This window comes from Capricornis sumatraensis, chromosome 7, assembly GCF_032405125.1.
Source record: "Capricornis sumatraensis isolate serow.1 chromosome 7, serow.2, whole genome shotgun sequence".
Classification (NCBI taxonomy): Eukaryota; Metazoa; Chordata; class Mammalia; order Artiodactyla; family Bovidae; genus Capricornis; species Capricornis sumatraensis.
In genome coordinates, this window is record NC_091075.1 from 25076312 (window position 1) to 25092243 (window position 15932).

Below are 15932 nucleotides of genomic sequence, written 5' to 3' on the forward strand. Positions count from 1 at the left end.
CCATGGCATCTCTTAACAGACCTTAAAAAAGTTAATGAAAGGAGATCCTAATTTAAATAGCCCTCATTCACTTTCTCAAAAGGAACTCTATTTAGTGCAAAATAAATTACAAAAACAGTTTCTTACTCGCATCAGACTAGATTTACCTCTAAAATTATTTGTTGCTCCCTTCTCTTCATTCTTCCACAGGACTTCCTGACCCAACAGCTCCAATCTTGATATAACAAAAACATGCCTAGGCAAAAGCCTGTAATTAACTCTTATCACGTTATTGAAATAGACAACCCACTTTGCCTGCAATGTCAGCCTTAGACAGATTAGTATAACTTCAATCCAAAAAAAAAAAAAAGGCAGGGGGTGACAAACAGACCTTTTAAATCTTAAAGCAGAAAGCTATGAGATCTCTGTCTGTCTGGATATATATGTATGTCTCAATGTATGTCTTTGTCTCTGGATAATATTGCTGAGGTTATTTTATAAATGAACTAAACAACAGTTCATGGTTTCTGAAAGAAAATAAGATGCATATTTTCAGTAAAAAAGGTATAATATATGGAATTACATTTTATTAACAGAAAAAGGAATTATGGCTTGTAAATGGCTATTCTATGAATGGACAAATAAAATGATGAATACAGAAAGTGTAAAAAAGGTTTGTGGAAAGTGAAACCCAAGAAAAAAGTTCTATATGTGGTACATTTTATTAAGAGAAAAATAAGTATGGCTTATAGATGGATGTTCTATGAATGGACAAATAAAGTGATGAATACAGAAATTGTAAAAATGGTTTGTGGCAAGTAGAAAAGAGTTTTAGGCATGATACAAGTTTCTTAAGACTTATGACTTTACTAATAACTGCTAGCGATAGCTGTATTGTTTTCTATGTCACTTGTTTTGGAAGAATTTCTTACATTAACAAATATGTGACTGAACCTGTGATATAATGCTGATATGCAGTTCCATATGAGATCAATGATTGTAATAATGTAACTGTAGATATGCGAAGAAGCAACAAGAGTGAATATTTTCCTGGACCAAGAGGCTAGTAAGACAGTGGTCCAGAGACTTTTGCTACTTGCAAGTCCTGGTCCAATAACAGCCCACGGAGTGGCCTATCAGTGGAATCTTCCCTAGACCTGGGAATGAGCCTTCCTAGCACCGTGGGACACAATGGCCATGAAATGCCCCCCAAACGTGGTCAAATATGTGGCTATAAAGGGATCTTGCTGACTGGAAGTTGGTACTTGCCAGCTGCCTCTACAAAGATTACATCATGACCACTGCAAGCTGCTGACCTTCAATACCCCCTGAAAGGAGTTCAGGGTGGAGATCAGAAATAAGACACTCTGTGCTCTGGGAAAAGCCCAGAAGAACCAGCCTTCAGATAGTCAGATGTTTTCAGGTAAAGATTTTATGAGCCCAAATTCTTGCATCTTCTCACACCTAGAGAAACACTAACGTCATGAACCAATGTCTGGTCCTGGCTCTTCTGGTAGCCCCTGAGCAGCTTTTCTACTTCTATTAATCTTTGGGCCATGTACCTTTAACTTTCTTATTAAGTTTGTTTCTTCCAGAATACAACAAATCTCCAAATGGTAGTATGACAAGAATATTCCCTGACCAACACCTAGACAATGATGAAATGAGTCACCTCATCATTCCATAGACTCTTATCTCCCTCTGTTAATGCACCCTGACAGAGAGCAGGCAAAGGAAACCCAAAACCCCACAACACCCCTGTACAACCTGAAGAAGCCAGAGCAGTCATTGCCCCTTTTCCCCTGGGACTGGGTTCCCAAATGCCTGAGAAGGGAAATAGGTAGACAGTTAGACATGAACAGGGTATCAAAAGGGACCAAAATCCAAAATCAGGATTTCCAAAACCAGGAAAATTAATGTTTATGGCTAATCATACAGTTGTCGATTGGGGACCCCATGGTATGTGGTTATCTAACTCCTCAGATGATATTAACAGTATTATGTATGACTATGCTACTCAAGTAGTGTGAAAAGTTACTAATACTATGATGGAATATTACTATGACAAAAGACTTCTTGGCTGGCTTGATGGTGGAATGACACCCCCTTGTCCTTGAATCGTCCTCAATAAACAGATTGGGCCTAAACAATGAGACATCTAGAAACTTGCTGTGAACACCAAAGAAGCTAGAGCTTGGACTGGACATTTCATAGAGACCAATTGTAGTCATAGTAACTATTTCTTTCATTACAGTCAATCATATTTCATACAAGCTTGTGTTCCCCTTCCTTTTGTTACAATTATATTTGCTGTTTACCATTGCCTTTATGCAAAAATTGTTAAAACTAAACAAACTCAATTAGTCAAGACCCTTTTTACAAATATAATAAATAAGGGGGAATTGTCAGGGAACATTTAATAGGAGGATTCCTGCATGCTGTTTTCTATTTCTCATGGATTCTCTGTTCCTTATCAGTTACTGTTCTGAGAACGAGTAGAGCTGCACGCAGTTCTCAGGACTGAGGTCATAGGATGAGATATGCAGTGACTCTTTTCAGCATCAGTGACCTTCTATGTATTAGTCTATCCATATTGTGACTGTTGATAAAATTTCATCCTGTGTAATAGCTGAGTAATCATCTTAAGATATATAAGCCTGCATTTCTGCTAATAAAATACCCTTGCTCCATCAGAGCTTGGGTCCCCATGTCTTTCTTTCTTGCTTGCTTTCTCTCTCTCTCTTTCTCTCTTTCACTTTCTTATCATCAACTCTGGACCATCAGGTTCCAGTCCATTAAAGGACCTCAACACTCCTCTTCTTGCTCAAAGCCAAACCCTCTCCTGGAGTCCTTGGACTCTTCTTCCTTCCCAGTCTCCACTGAATGAACATCACTTCTTCAATCATTCCCACACACATCCCATCTTCCACCTTAATCTTTCTATTGGCTCTCATCCTGGGCCCATAAACCTAAAGTTCTTCTGATCCTTCAAAAACAAAGAGACAAAATACCCCAATGATCATTTTAACTCTTATTGGACCTGTTTGACAAATTTGAGGGAATTTATTGCTGCCTCCTTCTTGAAACCATCCCATGTTTTCTTTGCAGCTTTTTTGTAATCCCTTCTGTTCTTCTCTTAATCTGCTCATTTCTTAAATGTTGATTTTTCCTTTGTTTGATTCTCAATTTTTTTCTCTTCTAACTCTGCATCAAGAACTTTTAAGCCTGGGGTTCCTCAGGGGTCCACAAACCTTCTGAAATGGTGTGTAGAATTTTGGCTATTTGGTTATGTGTAACTGTTTAGTGAGGAAGCCTTCTTAAAGGTATTCATGTCTTTCCATAAGGTTAATAACCAGCATTCTACATGGTCTTCCAAGGTAATCTTAGTAATTGATTTAGTTTAAGCTAGTAACATACATCAAGTCCTAATTAAATGCAAGTATAATAATTTTCTTAAGTAACTTTCAAAACGACTGTATAAAGTAAGTGTGATAACCACTTTACAGACTAGAAAACTGAGGCACTGAGAGATTAAGGCACTTGGCTAAGGAGACATAGTTACCGAAGTTGGCATAGTTTTAACTACCATTTATTCACCGATGATTTTCAAACTCACATCTCCAGCCTATATCTCCTAAGCTTCGAATGCGGCTCCTTAAGTCATTTCCATGGATGCTCCATGGGCTGTCAAATTCAACATTTCTGCATGCTGACTTATTATCTTCTTTCCCTAATCCACTTCTCCAGTATTCTCCATTCATGGGCCATATTATGAGAGTCATCTTCACTGTTTTATTTGCTCTCCTAAATTGGACCAATCTCCCACCCTACCAAATTTAAATGCAAATTATTGCTGCTTCAGTTCAGGTCCTGATCCTCCGGCTTTATGTATCAGTGTCCTACCTGCCTAAAATGCGTTGATGACATAGCATTGTGTGGTGATAGGATAAATGGGAAACAAGGCCTTCCATGTCCAAAACCTACCTATCTCTCTACAACCATCTCCAGCCTCTCTCTTCCCATTACCCTTCGGTTTCACTGAATTACTTGGTGTTCCTACTAGATGTCCTGTTATCTCTCTCTTCTATGCCTGTGCTCATGTGGTCCCCTATGTCTGGAAGGCACTTCACTTCCTCTTTCATCCAGCTAAGTCCTATTCATCTTCAGGTGTTGCTTCATGCTAGATGAGACTGGAATTCAGGGCCAGACTGAGATGCACATCAGCATCGAGATGGTTTTTAACGCTGTGAGACTGAGTGAGAGTACTAAGTGAATGAAGAAAGATAGAGGAGAATAGGTCCAAAGACTGAGTCCCATGGCATGTGTAGTAATAATGTGTTTATGTATATGCATCCTCACCAGGTGGCTCAGTGGTAAAGAACCCACCTGCCAAGCAGGAGACTCAGGTTTGATCTCTGAGTTGGGAAGATCCCCTGGAGAAGGAAATGGCAGTCCACTCCAGTATTCTTGCCTGGGAAATCCCATGGACAGAGGAGTCTGGTCGGCTACAGTCCGTGGGGTTGCAAAGAGACGGACACAGCTTAGTGACTAGATAGCAAACAGTGCTCATCAAATGATGAGATCATGGTGCTCCTGGGCTTTGTTTTAGTCATCTTTTCCTTTTAAGCTATGTTTAGTAAATGCTTGTTGAATAAAATGAATGAGTGACTGGATGGATGAGCTAAAATGGGTGATATTAAATAGGGGTCATCAAGTAAAACACGTACAGGATTCATCCAATAAATAATGCAGATTAGTGAAACATCTTCAGTAAGTAATATGGAGTGGTGTGGTTATGGAAAATTGAGAAGTACATGCTTTCGCAAAAGGGGAAACCTGGGCTTAACTCCATTTAGTTGTCGTAGTTGTTCTTTATTATTAAGTCGTGCTCAACTCTTGTGACCCCTGTGGACTACATGTTGCCCACCAGGCTCCTCTGTCCATGGGCTTTCCCAGGCAAGACTATTGAAGTGGGTTCTAGTTCCTTCTCCAGAGGATCTTTCCAACCCAAGGATTGAACCTGTATCTCCTGTGTCTCCTGCATTGGCAGGCAGGAGAGCCACCCCTGAGCCACTAGAGAAGCCACATTTGATTGTTACCACGTACAATCAAGGGTGGCCAATTTTTCTGATTTCAAGAGGCGGTGGAAATATCTGGCTTTTTTAAGGTAAAACTTCTGTGAGCCAAGACTCTGCAGCTCAGATGAAATTTGTCCTGAATCTTTTCATTATCCTGCATGGTCATGATCTCCAATCAAGTAGTTCAATATTATTTCATAGAAGAAGAAAAGGTTTTTCTATTATCTATTATTAGATAGAGAGATACATTTTTCAGGCAGCAAATTACTTTCACCTTTTGGTTAAGATTTTAGACTGCCTTTTAGCACCAACAGAAAAGTAGAAAAACTGTAGCTACGAAAGCTGCTCAATAAATACTGTTATATGTATTCTGCTTTAAAAGCTATGGTTCTTCCAGTAGTCATGTATGCATGTGAGAGTTGAAGAAGCCAGAAGTGCCAAAGCTGAGTGCCAAAGAATTGATGCTTTTGAACTGTGGTATTGGAGAAGACTCCTGAGAGTCCCTTGGACTGCAAGGAGGGCCAACAATTCCATCGTAAAGGAAATCAACCCTGAATATTCATTGGAAGTACTGATGTTGAAGCTGAAACTGCAATACTTTGGCCACCTGATGTGAAGAACAGACTCATTGGAAAAGACCCTGATTCTGGGAAACACTGAAGGCAGGAGGAGAAGGGGATGACAGAGAATGAGATGGTTGGATGGCATCACCAATGCGATGGACATGAGTTTGAGCAAGCTCCAGGAGTTGGTGATGGACAGGGAAGCCTGGCGTGCTGCAGTCCACAGGGTCGCAAAGAGTCTGACACAACTGAGTGACTGAACTGAACTGATACATAACACTGGAGAAGGAAATGGCAACTCACTCCAATATTCTTGCCTGGAGAATTCCATGGACAGAGGAGCCTGGTGGGCTGCAGTCCATGAGGTCACAGAGAGTCAGACTTGACTGAGTGACTAACACACTTGACTGCTTAAATCATTCCTTTAATTTTGGACCCCAGAGATTTAATTACCACATATATCAGTTTTCCCCATCTTAAAAATGAGAATAATAATCTTTACCTTAATTATCTAACAGGGCTATTATAAGAATCAAATAAAACAATCTGTTTAAGTGATATGAAAGGCTTCAACAGAATGTAGCTGGGATGTGCTATTGTCTCACCACTTCAGAGGTTAATCCAGTGTAAATATCTGCCTAAGCTCAATGATCTTGGACAGTTTGATATCTTTCTTCAGGCATGTAATGGTTTTTCCCTCTAAGTTTAAATTCTTACTAAACTCTAGAAGTGAAAATTTATCGAATACTATAATATGGGCTTCTCAGGTGGCGCTAGTGGTAAAGAATCCACCTGCCAATGCAGGAGATGCCAGAGATGTGGGTTTGATCCCTGGGTCAGGAAGATCCCCTGGAGTAGGAAATGGCATCCCACTCTAGTATTCTTGCCTGGAAAATTCCATGGATGGAGGAGCCTGGAGTGCTTTTAGTCCATGGGGTCACCAAGAATTGGACACGACTGAGCACGCATGTGAAATATAGAGTATCTTGTTAATGGAAAATTTAAAATATTTCTTTCACTGAGTATTAGCACAAACTGATACTCAAAGCATTGAAATTTCATTATATCTAGTTTAAGGAGATGTGACACAAGATAAATTTCTTAGAGCTTTACTAGTTATTTTAAGTGTTATTTATTTTCTGAGGCTGATTTCATCCTTAAAATTTTCAGCAAACTAGTCATAAGTACTTTCAATTCTACATGATTGTGTTTTTCTGAAGTTCCAGTTCATACATTGTTTCCTTCTGTGGCATTTTTTTTATTAACAAAAAGCTAAATGGTTTTTAAAAATCAACATAGTTCAAAAAAACATATGATAATGTTTGCCATCTCAGTATTAATTTAGTATTGTTAAAAGTTGGTGGTGTATTTTTCTTATTATATCACAAGAAGTATATGTTGTCTTTTATTTTCATTTCCTTTGTTTTCTTCTAAAATTTCAGTAAAGATTGCTTGAACATCACTTTTACATAATTCAAATCAGGTGCAGATATGACAAGTTTGGTGGATTTTGGTGCAGGTTTTATTTTTATGATAGGGTCTCCAAGGCAGAAAAAACAGTTTTTCCTCCTAGTTTCTGGATTTATTAGTATAATTGACTTACACTATTATATTAGTTTCATTTATATTAGTTTCACTAGAATGTAGTGATTCAATATTTTTATACATTACAAATAATCACCATAAGTCTAGTTACCTTCCAGCACCATACACAATATACAATATTACAGTATAATACAATATTACAGTATATTACAATATTACACCATACACAATTATTTCAGTATTATTGACTATATTCCCCTTGTTATACATTTCACCCTTGTGATTCATTTATTTTGTAACTGGTAGTTTGTATCTCATAAACCTCTCATCTATTTTACTCATTCCCTTCCCTCCCCAACAACACCTATTTGTTCTCTGTACTATGAGTCTGTTTTATTTACTATGTTTGTTCATGTTTTATTTTTTAGATTCCACACATAAGTGAAATCATATAGTATTTACCTTCCTTTGTCTGACAGTTCTCTAAGCATAATACCCTCTTTGTCCATCCATGTAGCTGCAAATGCTTTTGTCCTTATCACATATATATCTCACATCTTCTTTATCCATTCATCTATAGAGAGATACTGTGGTTGCTTCCATAACCTTGGTTATTGTAAATAATGCTGCAGTGAACATAGGGCTGCATTTATCTTTCCAAGCTACTGTTTTTGTTTTCTTTGGAAAAATACCCAGGGATGGTATTTTGGATAACATGCTAATTCTATTTTTAATTTTTTGAGGAACCCCCATAATGTTTTCCATAGCGACTGAACCAATTTACATTCCCACCAACAATGCATAAGGAATTTTTTTTCTCCACATCCTCACCAACACTCATTATTTCTTGTCTCTTTCGATAAGAGCCATTCTGACAGGTGTGAGGTGACATTTCACTGTAGTTCTAATTTGCCTTTCTCTGATGATTAGTGATAAGCATCTTTTCATGTGTCAGTTGGTCACCTGCATGTCTTCTTTGGAAAAATGCCTGTTTAGGCTCTCTGCCCATTTAAAAAATCTCGTTGTTTATTTTTTGTTGTTATTGTATGAGTTCTTTGTAATTTTGGATATTAGCCCCTTATCAAAAATAAGATTTGCAAATATCTTCTTTCATTCAGTTGGTTGCCCTTTCATTTCGTTGATTGTCTCCTCTGTCTGTGCAAATGTTTTCAAGTTTGATGATGTAACATTCGATTGTTTTTGCTTTTGTTCCTCTTATCTGAGGAGACAGATTAAAAAATATATATTGGTACAATTTATGTCAAAGAGTATTTTGCTTATGTTTTCTTCTAGGAGTTTTATGACTCCAGCTCTTACCTTTAGGTCTTTAAAACATTTTGAATTAATTTTTATATATGGTTAGAGAAAGTAATCCAATTTTGTTCTGTTGCATGTAGCTGTCCAGTTTTCCCAGCTGGATTTACTGAAGAGGCTGTCTTTTCCCCATTGTATATCCTTACTTCTTTTGTTGTAGACTAATTGTTGAAGAAGATGATGGCACCCCACTCCAGCACTCTTGCCTGGCAAATCCCATGGACGGAGGAGCCTGGTAGGCTGCAGTCCATGGGGTTGCTAAGAGTTGGACACGACTGAGCGACTTCCCTTTCACTTTTCACTTTCATGTATTGGAGAAGGAAATGGCAACCCACTCCAGTGTTCTTGCCTGGAGAATCCCAGGTCCGGGGGAGCCTGGTGGGCTGCCGTCTATGGGGTCGCACAGAGTCAGACACGACTGAAGCGACTTAGCAGCAGCAGCAGCAGCAATTGACCATGTAAATGTGGATTTGTTTCTGGACTCTCTATTCCATTCCATTGATTTATGTGTCTGTTTTTATGGCAGTACCATATTGTTTTGGTAACTGTAATTTTGCAGTATAGTTTAGAATTAGGGAGTGTGATACCTTCAGCTTTGTTCTTCTTTCTTAAGATCGTTTTCACTATTTGAGACCTTCTGTGTCATAATACAATTTTTAGGGCTGCAAGTCCTAGTTCTATAAAAAATGCCCCTGGTGTTTTGATAGGAATTGGACCTAATCTGTAGATTGCCTTGGGTAGTATGGTCATTTTGAACAATATTCATATTTCCAGTCTATGAGCACAGAATACCTTTCCATTTATTTGTATCATATTCAGTGGCCCTGGGCAACAAGACCATTTTAAGCTGAGGCAAAATAACAGATACATACAGTGTGAATGAAATTTGCAATTTGACTATACATCTCTGCTTCTACTTTCTATAGTTTAGAAACACATTTAGGATTAATGTTTCTTTGTCACATTTCTGGTAATGAAACTTAACAATTCTGAGCAAGCCAATATTAGGGTTTTCAGAATATTTTATAACTATTATTCAAAATAAATGTTTCAACAGAAACATTTTTCTAAAACTGTAAATTGGTTTCAAGATTAAGATCCTACATTATAATTTTTATATAAACCAGATCATGGATGTCAGCAATTTTTCATTTATTTAAAAACATGTGATACCTTCAGGAATTTCTGTTATAAACAACCCAGCAGTGTCTTTACCAGCATTCTCTATTCTGCCTCTTATCAAATCCTATCACCTATAGACTCTTTAGAAAGTTTTCGAGTTGCAGGATTATGGTTACTTATTAAATTATAATCTGTGCTGAGCTTAGTCACTCAGTCATGTCCAACTCTTTGCGACCCCATGGACTGTAGCCTACTGGGCTCCTCTGTCCATGGGGATTCTCCAGGCAAGAACACTGGAGTGGGTTGCCAAGCTCTCCTCTACGGGATCTTCCCAACCCAGGGATTGAACCCAGGTTTCCTGCATTGCAGGCCGATTCTTTATCACCAGGGAAGCCCAAGAATACTGGAGTGAGTAGCCTATCCCTTCTCCAGGGGAATGTCCCAACCCAGGAATCAAACTGGGGTTCCCTGCATTGCAGGTGGATTCTTTACCAGATAAGCTACAAGGATAGAATTATAACCTACTTTCTTTCAAAAATATTTGAGATAGCTTACTGGATTGCACAAGTATAATAACATGAAGATTAAAGACATATTTACAAACAAAATGATGAGATATAACTAAAGAAAAAAGTTAATAATACACAGAAATATATGCCACAAGTTCCCACAAAACTCTTAAAAGACAACTACATATTTATACTTAGTTTTGAACTTCTGATTAGCCAAAACTAAAAGGATGATATTATCACATAGAGAAATACTGTCCTAATGATAATAGTAATAAAAAATAATAAATGTGGATAAAACTTAATAAACTAATGTTTTTATGGCTATGAAATTTGAGAAAATTTTCTCCTCCAATTTAATACTTTGAATGCTTAAGAATAGAACATGGAATTCTTAGGAATGCGACAAGGAATGATGGAAAGGAAAATATTATCAACAATAGTCTTAAAATCAAAATAACTGGCTTTGTTTCTATAGCGCCCTTCAATGTAAATTGAGAGCATAAAGCAAAAGTACAATATAGCAAATGCAATTCTCTGTAAGTGGGCAGTACAAAAATATCAAAACAATGAAATAAGCTCTCTTAATGTCTAGATTGGTCTGGGGATAAATATTGTAATTATTTATTGGGCTGGGTGAACTTCATGCCCTTTAGTTTGTCCTTCATGGATATTATTTCTTGTACTTTGACTTTTTTTTAAATCAAAGCATAGTTGATCTAAAATATTGTGTTAATTTCTGCTATACAGCAAAGTGACATATGTATACACACACACACACACATTATTTTTAATATTCTTTTCCATTATGGTTTATCCCAGGACGCTGACTATAGTTCTCTGTGCTGTAAAGTAGGACCCTGCTGACCATCCATTCAACATGTAATAGTTTGCAACTACTAACTCCAAACTCCCAGCCCCTATCCCCACTCCTTCCTTGCTCCCTTGGATGCCACAAGTCTATTCTCTACATCTGTGAGTCTATTTCTGCTTCATAGATCAGTTCATTGGTGTCATATTTTAGATTTCACAAATAAGTGATATCATGTATTTGTCTTTCTCTTTTTGATTTACTTCACTTATCGTGCCCTTTGATTTTTGATAAAAGTTGGCCAGTGGTGGTTATCTGATTATTTGACAAATGTTTTGGAGTAATTATTCAGTGTTACTAGTTGAAATACATATATTTTAAAAATTCATATACTTCAAAATGTATATATTTTAAAAATCATCTGAGTAAAGAGACATAAGAGAATGTCCTCTTACGAAAATTCAGGTGCCTAACTTAGACTTTGTATTGAGTTGGCACTGGCCTACCTCTGCAGAGAGGAGGTCTGAGAGCACTGTGGAAAGTATAAAGATTTTTCTCAGAAAACAATTCTGAGTCTGCTCCAGGATAAGGGCAAATCAATAAGCAAAGTTCCAAAGTTCTACACTTTAGACCATGACTTTGACAATTTTAACCTGGAAAATTTTCAAAGTAGAATTACCCATAGGAAAATTTCATAAATCCATTTGTGAAATGTCTGAATTTAACAGCTTTCTAGTGACCCTTTTGGGGAAAATGACTTGTAAAATGCACTGCATCCTAATAAAAATGACTGACATGCTGTTTAGAGTTGTTGGATATAAACCAATTAAACCTTTGGAGGACATCTGCCAGAAATACAAATTTGTGTTTAGAGACAACTGACCTTAAATGAACTCTTTCTGATTATTACATGGAAAGAATATTGTGTATTGAGGCCAGAATTATCACAGAATATTTCTCCTTTTAGGTTTTTCTTTTTTTTTTCCAGCAAGGGGAATTATACTTTGGTTATACTGTTGAGCTTAGTCTCTTTCAACTAACAGTCTTAATGAGACTGCTGTTAACTAGGTGTTTGTCTAACACTTAACAAACTGTAAATATCAGATTTTTCCACATAACCTCCAAGAAAGGTGGATAATTAAAATAAATACCCAGAAGCCTTCGAAATTTCCACTTACTAGCTGTGCACAAAAACTTTGCCTTCTAGAGGTTCTCTGTGACTGAACCTGTGTATAATGAATCATACTTAGTCACTTAAAATGGCTCCTTTCCTCTGCCAATGACCTCACACTTTCCTTATTAGCGCTTCTAATTTAACTCATGTGCTGCAGCGTATAGAATTCTAGAAGTAGATCAACAGACATCACCGTGGGAGGCTGTGGGGATGAAGGAAAAAGAAAGTTGGCATGTTCTAAGGCTTAAAAAAAAAACCCCAACATTTCCCCTTTAATTTCTCTTCAAAAATTGCAAAAGCAATATGTGTTTAGTGAAAGTGAAACAGTATAAAGAGAAAAAAAGAACATTTAATATTTTTTGTCACCTCCTCTCCCTGCCACCTAGGTCCTCCTCATCTCCTGGATCCTCACAAGCAACAAATGTTAACAACCTGGTGCATATCCTTTCACACATTTCTACATGCTCATTCATTCACAAACCAACCAGCACATATAAAACTCCATGGGTCTTGAATTCAGGTGCTCTATTCTCTCTACAGACCTAGAGTTGGACTCTCTTTTCCTTCTGGACACTAAGGAGAGTACTGATTGAAGAGTAGACCCATGTAGTATCTGAGAAGATAGTAGAATACATCGGGGAGACTTCAGCTATGGTCGACAGGCTTTATGGCACCTCATTTCAGGCTACACAAGGACCGAGTGTAGTAAGTGAATGAGATGATCTTGAAGTTGGCTGCCAGTATCTCCAATGGCACAGCTGGTGTCTTTGGGGACATGCAAGACCTACAAGTTTTAACAGAATAATTCTGGATTCCCTAGTACCCTATGCCAAATATAAAGTGTGGGTAATTCCTGGAGCAGAGTATTCCTTATTGTATGGGAACCTTGTGAAATCTGGACTTGGAGGAATCACTGAAAATATTTCTCAGTACCAGGAAGTCCTGGTGTACTCCATGGCAGACATCCCTTTGGGTTTTGAGGTGGCAGTGAAGTCTACACAAGACTGCAGGAAAGTAGACTCCATGGCAATTGTGGTATTTCATCTAGTAGACATTGGGGAATATGTGTGGCATGAAGAGACACTGAGGTTAAATGAAATCATCCTGAGGATGTATGGCTGAATGGAAGGGCCTGGCTTTGTTTCCTTTGTTTGTGTGGGCTCCACCATCACGTTGAATTTTGTCGACACTCTGACGTCTTCAGGGGCTTCTTAGTTTAATATTCTCTCTGTTAAGGACAAATGCAGACTAGATTTTTATTATGCAGAAATGGCTCAGAAATGGAGTTTTGGATCTTTGTAATTTTGGCAAAATTGAATTTGTTGTTGTTCAGTCGCTCAGTTGTGCCCGACTCTTTGCGACCCAATGGACTGCAGCACACCAGGCTTCCCTGTCCTTCACCGTCTCCTGGAGCTTGCTCAATCTCATATCCACTGAATTAATGATGCCGTCCAACCATCTTGAAGAATGTCTAAATAGAATACTGTGTTTTATATTTGAATCCAAGGGCTTCTTGTTTTGAGTAACAGGTTCTAAATTGTTGGAACTGAGGACAAGAATAGCTTATTATTTGTGATAACACTGTTTTCCAAACACAGGGTAAGAACATGATGGATTTTCTTAATTAATTATTAATACTGTGAAAGATAGATATTGCCATATCAGAATAATAGACTGTATCAGGGACTTTACAAATGAAATTTGGATAAAATAATAAGAGAAGTTCATTCAGCTGATTTTCTTTATGGTAGGTGCTGTGTGGTATGGAAGAAAAACTTGCATTCAAACACCAGTTCTAACATCTACTAGCTGTTTGGCCTTAGATGAGTCATTAAACTTTAATAAGCTTTATTTTCTTTTTCTGTTTCAAAAAAACAACTTAATTGTCTTCCTAAGAATAGTTTTTAGAATTAGAAATCATGACATTAAAGCATGATTGCCTGGCAAATGATAGGTGTTGAATAAATGGTAAGGATTATTTTTATAATGTTTATACTAAGTATTTCTACTATGAGTAGGACATTATGAATATAATTTTATTATCTTGACTTTTATAAACATTTTTTTAATCTTTCTTTTTCTTGAATGGTATGATCCCAGGCTGAATATTACTTTTATCACCTTGATTTTCTAAAATGTAATTTCTCTTATAAATCTTTTATTTTTTTACTTAAAATTTTTTATTGAATTATAGTTGATTTACAATGTTGTCTTAGTTTCAGGTGTTATATAGCAAAGTGATTCAATTATACATATATATATTCTTATAAATCTTACCTTACCACTGAACTGAACAAAAACGCAGTAATCAGAGACCCTGAAATAGTAATTCAGCTCCTCCATCCTTCCCCCATGCCTTCAAAAATTATTAAAATATTTTTAATGAAAAACATAGCACAGACAAAAAAATTTTAAACTACCTGAATTGTTAACCAACTTCTTTAGTGAATATTTTGCTTAGTTTAAATGCCAAAGGTGATATCTCTAAAATTTTTCAGTTAAAAAAAAGAAGAAGTCATATGGCATTATGTGCTCTTTACCCTGTTGGTGGACAGACTCACAAGCCCAATAAGATCAGGGGAAGGGCACGTGTTCTCACCTCTCTATGGGAAGATGGATACAGAATTTGTGGTCACTCCCTGAGTTATACTATGAAATGTTTATTTGAGAAATTCATATTTGCATTTTATCAAAGTAGAATATGGAAAAGCTAATAGGCTGATAATTTGTTTTGCTCCTTTAACAGTTGCTCTGTTAAAAATAGAGCTGACTGTATTCTGAGCCTAACCAGACAAGACCGATAGAGTGCCAGCAGAGATTATAAGTGTCAAAGTCACCCATCAGAGGAGACCTTGAAAAATCATGGCAAGAATTCTTTATTAGGCACTTTATTTAGCTTATGCTGTTAATCAGTTCTTCTAGAAGTGAAAACTTCCCTGGAACTGAGGTAGAGATAGGCCTGGCTCACAAAGTTTATGGTTATTGCCCTAAAAATAAAGCTAAGAAAAGCAACCTTCTCAGGTGTCATGACTTCCTTGATCTCACCCAACACAATACTACTATTGGATTCTCCGTCCCTGAGTCTACTTGCATTAGTGTTTACAACAGTGAGATTCAGGCCCTGCACAATCATTTATTATACCTAAGATTTTATAAAGCAGCGAGAATTATAGTAAAACCATGACTAAGTGGTGGCCATGGTACCAGGTGCTCAGATACAACAGTGAATAAGGTAGCGCGGCTGCCTTCAAAGAACACACTGTCTGGTGGGTGTTTCAGGTATGTGAACAGATAAATTGCAACACAAGGCACTGCTTGTAAGTGAACCATGTGCCATCAGGGGGAGAAGATCAACCTGTCTGGGTGTTCACACTGGATTAGCACCTATAACCACTCCCTCTCTGTCCACACCTGAACCTTTGAACCTTATCTCTTATTTGGTCTTCTAGGAGGTCTCCCTGAAAGACTTTAAGCCCAGTTTTCCCCTCTGCCTAGATTTTTTGCTTTCATGATTTTTTTGGGTCTCATTTCCTAATATTCTCCCTCCCTGCAATACTTTGTTTCAACACTGTTTATTTATTTATTTGTCTCTGACTTCTAAAACCTGAAGGTATGAGATTCACTTATTAAAATATATGTTGAACAGTGACTCTCTACTGGGCAAAGTATTAGATGCTGGTGAGCCAGTTAGATAGGGTTCCTATCTGTTGCAGGGAGTTTCCTTCTAGTCAATGCCTCCTAGATTCTTGAAATTATGTGTCTGGCCTAGTCAGATGTGGGGTGGGTTGTTGTTGTTCAGTTGCTAAGTCGTGTCCGACTCTTTGCAACCCCATGGAC

At 37.4% G+C, this 15932-nt stretch overlaps 1 pseudogene; it reads left to right on the forward strand.

Moving 5' to 3' along the window:
* Positions 1-13217, forward strand: part of LOC138081784 (60S ribosome subunit biogenesis protein NIP7 homolog pseudogene) — a 40711-nt pseudogene extending 27494 nt beyond the window's left edge.
* Positions 13218-15932: the final 2715 nt, after the last annotated feature.